The sequence below is a fragment of the Macrotis lagotis genome, chromosome 4, assembly GCF_037893015.1.
Source record: "Macrotis lagotis isolate mMagLag1 chromosome 4, bilby.v1.9.chrom.fasta, whole genome shotgun sequence".
Classification (NCBI taxonomy): domain Eukaryota; kingdom Metazoa; phylum Chordata; class Mammalia; order Peramelemorphia; family Peramelidae; genus Macrotis; species Macrotis lagotis.
The window spans coordinates 135,682,651-135,697,026 of record NC_133661.1 but is presented as its reverse complement, the minus strand read 5'-3'; positions in this window follow the sequence as shown (position 1 = coordinate 135,697,026).

Here is a 14,376-nt window from a genome sequence, read left to right as displayed (position 1 = left end):
ATCATTGCAGATGGCAACTATAGTCATGGAATTTGAAGACACTTACATTTAGAAATCCTGAAAAGCAAACCTTTGTTAGCAAAGGTCCATATACAAAGCTATGGTTTTTACAGTAGCAATTATTAACTGTGAGAGTTGGAAGAAGATTGAGCAACCACCAAATTGATGCTTTCAAATTTTGATGGAGAAGACTTTTTGAGAGTTCATTAAACAGTAAGGAGATCAAATCAATCAATATTTAAAGAAATTAATTTAGGTAATTGGGTGGAATGAATAGCAGAGAAAAGGTAAGGACTCACATGTGCTCTCCCCAATTCACCTCCACATACTTTTAAAGGATGAAGTGAAATAATTTTACAGTCCAAGACAACTTACATGATCAGCAGGTTTAAAGGTCTGCTGCATTGGGGTAGCAGTGTAACATAATTGAGGATAGAATGTGCCAGTGAATCCCTGATCCAGAAAATCAGCAGCAGTCCTTAAAAGTGACTGAATCACCAATTTCTGCAACCCCCTCTAGAGTTCTCAGTCCAAGATGGTTAAAGGAGTTGGATAATTGTTCAGAAGGAGATTATAGGGATTCCTTTCCTAGTACCAGGCAGAAGTCTCTGTTGCATTGCTCAGACTCATATTCAGATCTTAGGCAGTTCCAGGGCAAAGTGGAGCAGTAGTATACCAGGGTTTGGTGCCACAGAGGAGCACAGAACCTGTTCACAATTCTGGGACAGAAAAGAGTGCTTGTGATCACTCACAGGCCAGAGCACAGGTAAGTAGGGTGGTAAATATACCTCTCCTTACATCATACCACATTGGAAGAACTGAAGGTTTATAGACTTCTAGAACTAACTTTGAAAACAGTTGCATAAAATCCCTGAAGCTTGGGAAAGCATGCACTCCATCCCAGAAGTAGAGCCCCACTTTAACATAGAGTTAAATGTCAAAAAATAGGCTGGAGCACTTCTGACCAAGATGGCATAGAAAATCCAGGCACTGTCTTAAGTTCTCCTGAATTTCCCTGAGAACTAACATGAACCAAATCTTTTAACAGAATTTGGATCTACAGAAACCCAGAGAAGAGCCTAGAAGAACATCACATAGCAAAGTCTGTCACAGGGAAATGTGAGCAAGCCAGGGTCAAAGAGCAGAGACCCTTCATAGGAGGTCAGAGTGAGACCCAGAGACTAACCTGAGAACAGCAGAAGCAGCTTTGGTTAAGTGAATGACAGGTGGGAGAGCACCAGCATGGTGGCTAGACATCTTTCTGGTCAGCTCAGCTGGTCTGGAAGATCAGGGCCACAAGCTCCCATGTTCTCAAGGAAGTCCCCATGTTTCCTGCTGAGTCCCATCCCCCCCCCATTCCTATGGGTGATAATTACTTTCCCTTGAACAAATACAATAATAACCACCCCCCCCCCTCAGGTGCTAATTTAGGATTAAGTAGGTCAACTATATAGCCTGAGAGTCCAGCTCACATTATTCCAGGTTAACCCAGATCCTGCTGTCCCTGGCCCCCTACCCAGACCTTGGGAGTGAGCCACTAATCAAGGTCACAGATGATCCAGAGAAAGCTTCTGGCAGCCCCTACCATTTGGAACTACTAAGTCCAGGGGTCAAAGCCCCTAGGTATCGCAACACCAAATGTCTGTGAACCAGCCCCAACTCCAACACAAGATCCTAGGGGAAAAGGCCTAAAATGAAGAAAGGGCAGTAGGAAGCAGGGTCCATTGAATGTCACCATAAAGACAAGGATCCTATCACATAGAGGACTAAAACTGAAGAAGAAAAGAATTGGTCTCCAGCCCAGAAAAACTTCTTTTAAGAGATCAAGAAGGAGTTTAAAAATCAAATGGAAAAATTGAGAAAAGAAACACAAGAGAAAATTAATACTATACAAGAGTGCAGCAATATCTTGCAACAAGAAAAAAAATCCTTCAAAAATACAGGGGAAAAGATGGACATTTAAGGAAAAGGAAATTTAATGAAATTTCCTGATGAGAAGGCCAGAGCTAAATAGAAAATTTGGAATTCAAACAAGTGACTTAAGAGATACATGAAAAGGTAAACAAGGGGGAAAGAAAAAACTGTTATCCAATAACATGAAACTGACTATATCCTCACCTGTGAGAAAGATTATCATAATTCTTGGACTTACAAGAAACTCATTTGAAGCAGAGATATAAATATAAAGTAAAGGTAAAAGTTTGGAGAAGAATATATTATGCTTCTGCTGAAGTGAAAAAGGCAGGGTGGTAATACTTATTTCAGACAAAGCAATTGCAAAAATAGATCTCATTAAAAGGGAAAATGAAGATATCCTCCTAAAAGGTACCATAGACAATGAAGCAATTTCAATACTAAATATATATATATATATATATATATATATATATATATATATACCAAACAGCATAGCATACAGATTCTTAGAGGAGAAGCTGAATGAGTTACAGCAAAATTCTACTGGTGGGAGACCTCAACCCTCTCTCAGAATTAGATAAATCTAACCATGAAATGAACAAGAATTAAGTTAAGGAGGTAAATAGTATGTTAGAAAACCTAGACATGATAGACCTTTGGAGAAAACTGAATGGGGATAGAAAGGAATATACCTTTTTTCCTGCAGTACATAGCACCTACACCAAAGTTGACTTTGTACTAAGGCATTAAAAACCTCATAATCAAATGCAGAAAGGCAAAAATAGTGAGTACTTCCTTTTCAGATTATAATGCAATAAAAATCATCAATAATGCAATAATGGATCATGAAGAGATGGAGCTACTAATTGGAAATTAAATAACCTCATTTTAAAGAATGAATGGATCAAATAACAAATTATAGATAGGAATTAATGATTTCATCCTAGACAATGAGACAACATACCAAAACTTATGGGATACAGCCAAAGTAGTTATTGGGGATATAGTACATCTCTAATAAATAATACATAATAATAAAATATAGAAAGAGGAAATCAATGGACTAAGCATGCAATTTAAAAAGTTAGGGGAAGAACAAATTAAAATCCCCCAATACCAAAATAGAAATTCTAAAAAATAAAGGAGAGATTAATAAAATTGAACGCAAGGAAACTATTGAACTAATAAATAAAATCGAGTTGGTTTTATGAAAAAAACAATTAAATAGATAAACCTTTGGTTAATATGATTAAAAAAGGAAAGAAGGGGGCAGCGCCAAGATGGGGACAAGCAGGGATCCAATCTTAGGAGCTCTCTGATAAAACTCATCAGCTAAGGACTCTAACTAAACTTTTGAGAGACAGAACCCACAAAGGGACCCAGTGAGGCAGTTCTCCTACTCAAGGTAACCTGGAAAAGAGCAGAAAGGCTCTACTCCCTGGGGTCAGAGGGGTGGCCCACCAGAGGGGTGGCCCGCCTCCTGGAGGCAGCCCCAGGGTGCTGGGAGTCTCAGCTCACAGCAGCAGGGGAGTCTCCTGAGCTGCACCCCAAGGAGCACCGGGCACAAAGTGGGGGAACAGTGGGGGACCTCTGCCAGAGCGAGCACATGGAGCCCAGCCCTTGGGGCACACAGCGAGCAGCTTGGTCTTTCTACAGCCCAGAAAGGGAAACAGAAGCGGAGCTGGTAAGCAGGAGCCTCCAGGGCATGAGCCCATTGAGCTGAGGGAGGGGAGTGAAGAGAAACTGCAAGCTCGGTCCTCTGCCCCTGGAACAGGACTCTGGGGCTCTGAGCACATTCAGATCCTCATCGAAGTCTAGCCCCCCCATAAAACAGCAGGGCCCCCCCCCACCTCAGCCCCATGGCAGAGGGAGGTGCTTATGGTCATTCACAGACCAGGAGGGAGGACAGAGCCTCACACACTGAGACCCTTGTGGGGGTGCCCCAAAATCTCAGGAAGCACCCCCAAACCAGGCCCAGGCTAGAAAATGAGCAAGCAGAGACACAAAAGGAAGACTATTGAGAAATATTTTGCAAATGAGCCCAAGAAGGATCAAAATACTCAGTATGAAGATGAGGAAGCACAAGCTTCTACATCTAAAGACTCCAAGAAAAACAGAAATTGGGCTCAGGCTATGATAGAGCTCAAAAAAGACTTTGAAAATCAAATGAGGGAGTTGGAAGAAAAACTGGGAAAAGAAAGGAGAGAGATGCAGGAAAAACATGAAAATGAAGTCAGCAGCTTAGTCAAGGAAATCCAAAAAAATGCTGAAGAAAATAGCATGCTAAAAACCAACTTAGGTCAAATGGACAAAACAGTTCAAAAAGTTATTGAGGGGAAGAATGATTTAAAAAAGCAAAATTGGCCAGATGGAAAAAGACATAAGAAAACTCTCTGAGGAGAGCAAATCCTTCAGACAAAGAATAGAATTCAGGGAGATTGATGAATTTACCAGAAATCAGGAATCAATACTTCAAAACAAAAAAAAATGAAAAATTAGAAGAAAATGTGAAATATCTCATTGAAAAAACAACTGATATGGAAAACAGACTTAGGAAAGTTAATTTAAAAATTATTGGAATACCTGAAAGTCATGATCAGGAAAAGAGCCTTGACATCATTTTCAAAGAATTACTACAGGAAAATTGCCCTGATATTCTAGAAGCAGAGGGCAAAATAGAAATGGAGAGAATCCACCAATCCCCCAGAGAAAGAGATCCCAAAATACCAACCCCTAGGAATATTATAGCCAAGTTCCAGAACTCCCAAGTCAAAGAGAAAATATTACAAGCAGCCAGAAGGACACAGTTCAAATATCATGGAGCTGCAGTCGGGATCACACAGGACTTAGCAGCAACTACATTGAAAGCTCGTAGGGCTTGGAATACAATATGCCAGAAGGCAAAAGAGCTTAGAATGCAGCCAAGAATGAACTACCCAGCAAGGCTGAATGTCCTTTTCCAGGGAAAAAGATGGACTTTCAATGAACCAGGGGAATTTCAAATGTTCTTCTTGGAATGGCCAGAGATGAACAGAAGGTTTGATCTTCAGATACAGGACTCAGGTGAAGCATGGAGACTGGAGGAGAGGGGGGAAATATGAGGGACTTAATGAGGATGAACTGCATGTATTCCTGCATAGAAAAATGACACTGATAATACTCATACGAACCTTCTCAGTTAATAGAGCAGGTAGAGAGAGCTTTTATAGTTGAAGCACAGGAGAAAGCTGAATTTGAAGATAAAATATGGTGTAAAAATGGAGTCAATAGAAAAAAGGAAAATGGAATGGGAGAAAGAAAAAGGAGAGGGGGAATAGTCCAAGATATTTCACATAAGATTTTTTTTATTACAATGAGCTATTGCAATGATATGGAAGGGGGAGGCAAAGTGGAATGAGGGAATCTTTGCTCTCATCAGAGATGACTAGGAGAGGAAACAGCACATATACTCAATGGGGTATAGACATCTGGAGTAAGAAGGAGGGGGGAGCAGGGGGAAGGGGTGGGGATGTGAATAAAGGAGGAGAGGATGGACGATGGGGGGAGACTGGTCAGATATAACACATTTTCTTTCTTACTTCTTGCAAGGGGCTGGGATTGGCAGGCCTGCCCAGGACCATGGGGCCAGGTGGATGCTGGGCTTAAGGGGTGGTATGGGGGCTCAGGGCTTCTTGGCCCCAGGACCGGGGATCTGTATGCTGAGCCAGTCAACGACCCTACAGCAGAGTCAGAGTGAAAGGAGAGAGAAAATAGAGTACATGGTAGTGGAGCAATAAGAAAGGAGAGAGTTGCAATCAACAATGGCAACGGTGGAAAAATATGGAAGTAACTTTTGTGATGGAATTATCATAAAGAATGAGATCCACCTATGACAGAGTTGTTCGTGTTGGAACAAAGATTCAAGCACATTTTTTGTTATTATTATTTGGGGGAGGGTGCAGGGCAAGTGGGACTGGATGGCCTGCCTGGGGCCACATAGCAGGGTGATCTTTGGGTGTCTGGGGCTGGATTTGGACACAGGTGCTCCTGGCTCAAGGGCCAATGCTCTGTCTGCCACCCAGCCACCCCTACTATTATTACTATTTTATTTTATTTTGGGTCTTTTTTTCTTTTTTTCTTTTTTTGTTTTTGCAGGGCAGTGGGGATCGGGTGGCTTACATGTCACACGGCTGGGTGATTGTTGGGTTTACGAGGCTGTATATGGACTCGAGTGCTCGTAGCTCCAGGGCTGGTGCTTCGTCCATACCTACAATTATTACTATTATTTTTTATTTTAATTTTTTTCTCTCCCCTTTACTTTTTTCACCCAAGCAAGTCTGTCTATATTCATGGGGGGGAGGGGTATTTTGTTTACTTGTAAACAAGAATATTTTATTAATGTAAAAAAGAAACATTTGTACAAAATGAGAATAAAAAATAAATTAAATTAAAAAAGGAAAGAAGAAAACAAAATTAATAGTATCAAAAATGAAAAAGGTGAACTCACCACCAATGAAGAGGAAATTAAAGAAATAATTTGGAACTATTTTGCCCAACTGTATGCCAATTAATTTGATAATCTAAGTAAAATGAAAGAATATTTACAAAAATATAAGTTGCCCAGCTTGAATGAAGAGGAAATGAAATACCTAAATTACTGCATCTCAGAAAAAGAAATTCAACAAGTCATCTGTTCCCTAAGAAAAAATCTCCAGGGTCAGATGGATTCACAAATGAATTGTGTCAAACATTTAAGGAACAATTGATTCCAATTCTATATAATCTATTTGGAAAAATAGGTAAAGACAGAAAACTGCCTAATTCCTTCTATGACACCAGTATGGTGCTGGTACCTAAACCAGGAAGAGTCTAAACAGAGAAAGAAAATCATAGATCAATTTCCCTAATTAATATATATGTGAAAACCTTAAATGAAATCTTAGTAAAATGATTACAGCAAGTTATCACTAGGATAATACACTATGACCAAGCAGGATTTATTCCAGGAATGCAAGGTTGGTTCAATATTAGGAAAACTGTCAGCATAATTGACTATATCTTTAATAAATCTAACAGAAATCATTTGATTATATCAATATATGTTGGAAAAGCCTTTGACAAAATACAGCACTCATTCTTAATAAAAACACTAGAAAGCACAGGAATAAATGGATTGTTCTTTAGAATGATGAACTGTATGTATCTTAAACCATCAATAATCTTTTTATGAAAGGGGGTTAAGTTAGAGGCATTCCCAATAACATCAGGGGGTGAAACAAGGATGCCCATTATCAATGCTATTATTCAATATCTTATCAGAAATGTTAGCTTCAGCAAAAAGAGAAGAAAAATAAATTGAAGGAATTAGAACTGGGAAGGAAGAAACAAAACTCTCACTCTGCAGATGACATGATGGTATACTTAGAGAATTCTAAAAAAAGTCATCTAAAACACTATTGGAAACAATTAGCAACTACAGGATATAAAATAAACCCACAAAAATCCTCAGTATTTCTATATATGACTAGCAAGATAGAGTATCAAGAGTTAGAAAGCAAAATCCCCATTTAAAATGACTTCAGACAATGTAGAATACTTGGGAGTCTACCTGTCAAGGCAGATTCAGGAACTTTATGTAAACAACTATAAAACATTTTCCACACAAAATCAGATCCAAATAACTGGAAAAAATATCAATTGCTCATCGATAAACTGACCTAATATAATAAAAATGACAATTCTACTTAAATTAAACTATTTATTTATTGCCATACCAATCAAACTTCCAAAAAATTACTTTAGTGAACTAGAAAAAAATTGTAAATAAATTCATATGGAGAAATAAAAAGTCAAAAATCTCCAGAGATTTAATGGAAAAAAGTGCAAAAGAAGGTGGCTTAGCCTTATCAGATCTAAAATTATATTATAAAGCATCAGTCATCAAAACTGTCTGGTACTAGCTAAGAAATAGTGTGATGGATTTGTGGAATAAACTAGGTGCAAAAGAGACAACAGGAAATAGTAATCTGCTGTTTTATATTCAGAGTCCAGTTTCTGGGATAAAAACTCTCTCTTTGATAAAAAAAAAAACTCCTGGAAAAACTGGAGGATATTATGTCAGAAACCTAGATAAGACTAATATCTCATACCCTATAGTAAGGTAAGATCAAAATGGGTGCAGGGTTTAATTATAAAAGACAATATTTGAAGCAAACTAGAAGAACAAGGAATAGGTTACTTGTCAGATCTATGGAAAGGAGAGTAGTTCATGACCAAGGAAGATATAGAGAACATTTTGATTTTGTTAGATTAAAAAGCTTTAGCACAAACAAAACTACTCTAACCAAGATGAAAAGAATTGTAGTAAACTGGGAAACAATTTTTGTAACTAGTATTTCTGACAAAGGACTCATTTCTTTTTTTTAAAAGATTTTATTTAGTTTGAGTTTTACAATTTTGCCCTAATCTTACTTCCCTCCCCCCACCCCACACAGAAGGAAATCTGTCAGTCTTTACATTGTTTCCATGGTATACTTTGATCGAAATTGAATGTGATGAGAGAGAAATCATATCCTTAAGGAAGAAACATAAAGTATAAGATATAGCAAGATCAGACAATAAGATATCAGGTTTTTTTTTCTAAATTAAGGGTAAAAGTCCTTGCTCTTTGTTCTACCTCCACAGTTCTTTCCCTGGATACAGATGGTATTCTCTATTGCAGACAGCCCTAAATTGACCCTGATCGTTGCACTGGTGGAATGTGAGAGCCCATCAATTGATCATCTCTCCCATGTTGCTGTTAGGGTGTACAATGATTTTTTGGTTTTGCTTGTCTCACTCAGCAGCAGTTCATGCAAATCCTTCCAGGATTCCCTGAATTCCCATCCCTCCTGGTTTCTAATAAAACAATAGTGTTCCATGACATACATATACCACAGTTTGCTAAGCCATTGCTCAATTGAAGGACATTTACTTGATTTCCAATTGTTTGCCACCACAAACAAGACCACTATGAATATTTTTGTACAAGTGGTGTTTTTACACTTTTTTAATCATCTCTTCAGGGTATAGACCCAGTAGTGGTACAAAGAACTCATTTCTAAAATAGAGAACTGAGTCAGATTCATAAAAAAAGCCATTTCTCAATTGACAAATGGTCAAAGGATATGTAAAGGCAATTTGCAGACAAGTAAATCAAAGCTATCTACAGTCATATGAAAAATTGCTCTAAATTGTTACTGATTAGAGAAATGCAAATTAAAGCATCTCTGAGGTACCACCTCACACCTCTCAGATTGGCCAATATGTTCAGAAAGGACAATGATCTATAGTGTAAAGGATATGGGAAATCTAGGACACCAATCCATTGTTGGTAGAACTGTGAACTGATCCAACTTTTCTAGAGAGCAGTTTAGAATTATGCCCAAAGACAATAAAAATGGACATACCTTTTGATCCAGCAGTACCACTACTGGGTTTATACCCTGAAAAGACCATGAAAAAAGGGTAAAAACATCACTTGTACAAAAATATTCATAGCAGTTGTTTGTAGTGGCAAAAAATTAGAAATTGAGGAGATGTCAATTGGAGAAAGGCTAAACAAATTGTGGTATATGTATGTGATGAAACTATTATTATATTAGAAATAAGGAGAGATGGGATTTTAGTGGAGTTTGGAAAAGTATACATGAATTGATGCTGAGTGAGATGAGCAGAACCAGAAGAACATTGTACACCCTAATAGCAACATGGGGGTGATGATCAAACTTAATGGACTTGCTCACTCAATCAGTGCAATAATCAGTGACAATTTTATGGTATCTGTGATGGAAAGAATGGAGTTTAAAAAAATACCAAGGATTATTATCTTCAATTTTTAAAAAAGCTGTCTTATGTACTACATAATTTTGCTATCTCTAATATTTTATTTCTTCCTCAAGGATATGTTTTTTTTTCTCTCAACACATTCAATTTTTATAAATGCATAGTATGGAAACAATGTAAAGATAATCAGATTGCCTCCTGTTGGGGGGGAGGGGAAGGGAAGGGAGGGAGGAAAAATTGTAAAATTCAAAACCTTACAAAAATAATTGGTATAAACTAAAAAGAATGAAAAATAATTTAAAAAGAAATAGGCAGGAAACATGAGCAAATAATGGAAAAAATTCTGAAGGAAGATCAAAACACACACTCAGAAGAAGATGACAAATTCAAAATTGCTACAACAAAACATCAAGAAAAATGTGAATTGATCTCAGATGTTAGAACAGCTCAAAAAGAATTTTAAAAATCAAGTAATAGGGCTAGCCATAAAAATAGGAAAAGAATTGAGAGTGATGTGATGCAAGGAAACAATGGCAAGAATCAATAGCTTGGTAAAGAAGGCACAAAAAATACTAAAGAAAATGACAACTTAAAAAATAATAGACCAAATGATAAAAGAGGTACAAAAATTCCATGAGGGGAAGAATACCTTGAAAAGCAGAATTGGTCAAATAGAAAAAGATCTATACAAATTCACTGAAGAAAACAATTCCTTAAAAAATAGAATTATACAAATAGAATTTAGGGATTTTAAAATACATCGAGAAAAAATAAAACAATTTAAAAATGGCAAACTAGAAGAAAATGTGAAATATTTCATTGTAAAAACAGCTGACCTGAAAAACAGATACAGGAGAAATAACTAGAAATTCTCATGTATATGCATGAGAATGAATGATGAAAAACTTTCATAACATGTAATTGGAAAAATATAATAAAATGTCAATTGGTAAAAAAAGAAAGAAATCTTCAGACTACCTGAAAATCATGATTTAAAAAAAAAAGACCCTGGGCATTAGCTTTCAAGTAATTATCGAGGGGTGGAGCAAAGATGGCAACAGGAGAAGAGCTCCTCATAGGTGTTCTCTCCCTATAATATTTCAAAACTCATAAAATAATGACTCTAATTAAATTTGCGAGAGACAGAAGCCACAGAAAGTTCCAATGAGACAGTTCTCCAGGACAAGGTAACCTGGAAAATAGTGGAAAGGCTCTGCTTCATGGGGTTAGAGGGGCGGCCTGCTAGAGTGAAGGAACTTCAGCCTCCCTGAGGCAGCCCAGGGTGCTGGGAGCTGTGGCTCATGGCAGTGGGGGCAGTTTCCTGAGCTACACTCCAGGGAGCACCAGGCACAACTTGGAACATCAGTGGGGAGACCTCTGCCAGAGTGAGAGCTTGAAGCCAAGCCCTCAAATCATTCAGCAGGCAGCGTGGCCATGGCAGCTGGGATCCAGGAAACAGAAGCAGGTTGAGCTGGTAAGCAGGATCCCCCAGCCTTGAGTCCTCAGCCCACCAAAGGTAGGGGAGTGGAAAGAGACTTCTGAAATTTGTCCTTGGTACCTGGAATGGGACTCTGGGGTTCTGACCACATTCAGATCCTGATCACAGTCTAGGCCCCCCCATAGAGCAGCAGGGCCCATCCACCTCAGCCCTGTGGCAGAGGGTTGTGCTTGTGCTCATTCACAGACCAGAAGGGAAAACAGAGCTTCACACACTGAGATCCTTGGGGGGGGTGTCCCAATAATACTCAAAAACTCAGGAAGCACCCCAAAACCAGGCACAGGCTGGGAAAATGAATAAACAGAGAAAAAAAAGAGGAACACCATTGAGAAATACATTGTCTATGATTCCCAAGAAGGATCAAAATACTCAATCTGAAGATAAGGAAGTACAAGCTCCTGCATCAAAGCCTCCAGGGAAATTGGGCTCAGGTTATGACAGAGCTCAAAAATGATTTGGAAAATCAAGTGAGGGAGATAGAAGAAAAATTGGGAAAAGAAATGAGAGAGAGGAAAAGCATGAAAAAGAAGTCAGCAGCTTAGTCAAGGAGATCCAAAAAATGCGGAAGAAAATAACATGTTAAAAACCAGCATATGTCAAATGGATAAAACAGTTCATAAAGTTATTGAGGAGTAAAATGCTCAGAATTGGGCAGATGGAAAAAGATAAGAAAGCTCTCTAAGGAAAAAAAAATCCTTCAGACAAAGAATGGAACTAAAGGAAGCTGCTGACTTTATACCAAAGAATGAAAAATTAGAAGAAAATGTGAAACATCTCATTGAAAAAACAACTGATCTGGAAAACAGATTCAGTAAATATAATTTAAAAATTATTGGGATACCTGAAAGTCATGATCAAGAAAAGGGCCTTGACATCATTTTTAAAGAATTCCTACAGGAAAATTGCCCAGATATCCTAGAAGCAGAGGGCAAAATAGAAATTGAAAGAATCCACTGATCTCCCCCCCAAAAGAGATCCAAAAAAAACTACACCCAGGAATATTATAGCCAAGTTCCAGAACTCCAGAGTCAAAGAGAAAATATTACAAGCAACCAGAAGGACACAGTTTAAATATCATGGAGCTGCAGTCAGGATCACACAGGACTTATCAGCAACTACATTAAGGGCTCATAGGCCTTGGAATATAATATTCCAGAAGGCAAAAGAGCTCAGAATGCAACCAAGAATCAACTACCCAGCAAAACTTAATGTCCTGTTCCAGGGGAAAAGATGGACTTTCAATGAACCAGAAGAATTTCAAATGTTTCTGTTAAAATGGCCAGAGCTGAACAGAAAGTTTGATCTTCAAATACAGGACTCAAGGGGAAGCATAGAGAGTGGAGAAGGGTAAAATATGAGGGACTTAATGATGATCTGCATGTATTCCTGCATAGAAAAATGATACTGATAGTACTTATAAGAAACTTCTCATTTAATAGAGCAGGTAGAAAAAGCTTTTCTAGATGAAGCACAGGAGAGAGCTGAATTTGAAGATATAATATATTGTAAAATTGGAGACAATGGCTAAAAGGGAAATGTAATGGGAGTAAGAGAAAGGAGAGGTGGAATACGCTAAGATATTTCATATAATAAGATCTTTTATTACAATGAGCTATTGAAATGATATGGAAGGGAGGAAGTCGAGGGGGAATGAGGGAACACTCGCTCTCATCAGAGGTGGCTTGGAGACGAAACAGCATTTATACTCAATGGGGTATGGATATCTAGAGTAAGAAGGAGAGAAGGGGAAAAGGGGGAAGGGGAGATGTGAGTGATGGAGGAGAGGGTAGACCATGGTGGAGAGTGGTCAGACATAGCACATTTTCTTTTTTACTTCTTGCAAGGGTCTGGGATTGGATGACCTGTCTGGGACCATAGGGCTGGGTGGTTGCTAGGTCTTAGGGGTAGTATGTGGGCTAGGGGCTTATTGGCCTCAGGGCTGGTGAACAGTCTTCTGCACCACTCAGCTACCCTACAGCACATTTAAGAAGAGGTACAGAGTGAAAGGAGAGACAAAATATAGTGTATGGTAGTGGGGAAGTATGAATGGAGGGAATTGTGATCAGCAATGGCAATGGTGGAAACATATGGAAGTAGCTTTTGTGATGGGCTTATCATAAAGAATGTGATCTACCCACGGCAGAGCTGGTGGTGTTGGAACAGACTGAAGCATATTTCATTATTATTGTTGTTGTTGTTGTTGTTGTCATTATTATTATTACTATTACTATTACTATTATTATTATTATCATTATTATTATTATTATTATTATTATTATTTTGGTTTTTGCAGGCCAATGGGGTTGGGGTGACTTGCCTGGGATCACACAGCTGGGAGATTGTTGGGTGTTTGGGGCCAGATTTGGGCTCAGGTGCTCCTGACTCCATGGCTGGTGCTCTGTCCACTGCACCACCTGGCTGTCCCTATTATTATTTCATTTTAATTTTAATTTTAATTTTTTTCCTCTTTCCTTTACTTTATTGATCATGAGGGTCTATATTTGGGGGGGGTATTATGTTTACTCTTAAATAAGAATATTTTAGTAATGTATAAAAAGCATCATTTGTACAAAAATGAATATAATAAAAAATAAATTGTCAAGGAAAACTGCACTAATATTCTAGAACCAAAGGATAAAATAGAAATTAGAAGAATTCACTGATCACATCCTGAGACTTTCAAAATGCAAACACCAGTAATATTAAAGCCAAATACAAGAGCTCCCAGATCTAGGAGAAAATAATGTAATCAGTCAAAAATATAATTCAAATATTGTGTTGCTTCAGTCAGAATAACACAAGAATAGTCATTTCCACATTAAAATATCAAAGGACTTGAAATATATTTGACAAGAGAAAGGAGCTAGGATTACCTATCCAGCAAAACTAAGTATAATTCTTTCAGAAGAGAGGGAGGAATGGATATTCAATGAAATAGAAGACTTACAAGCATTCCTAATGAAAAGATCAAAGAAGATAGAAATTTTGACTTTTAAATACAAAACTCAAGAGAGGAATAAAAAGGTAAACAGAAAAAAATCATAAGGGTTTTAATAAGGTTAAATTGTTTACATTCCTACATGGGAAAAGAATACTTGTAACTCTTAAAACTTTCTCATTACTAGGAATTAGAAGGGGTATACATAGTCGGAAGGCAT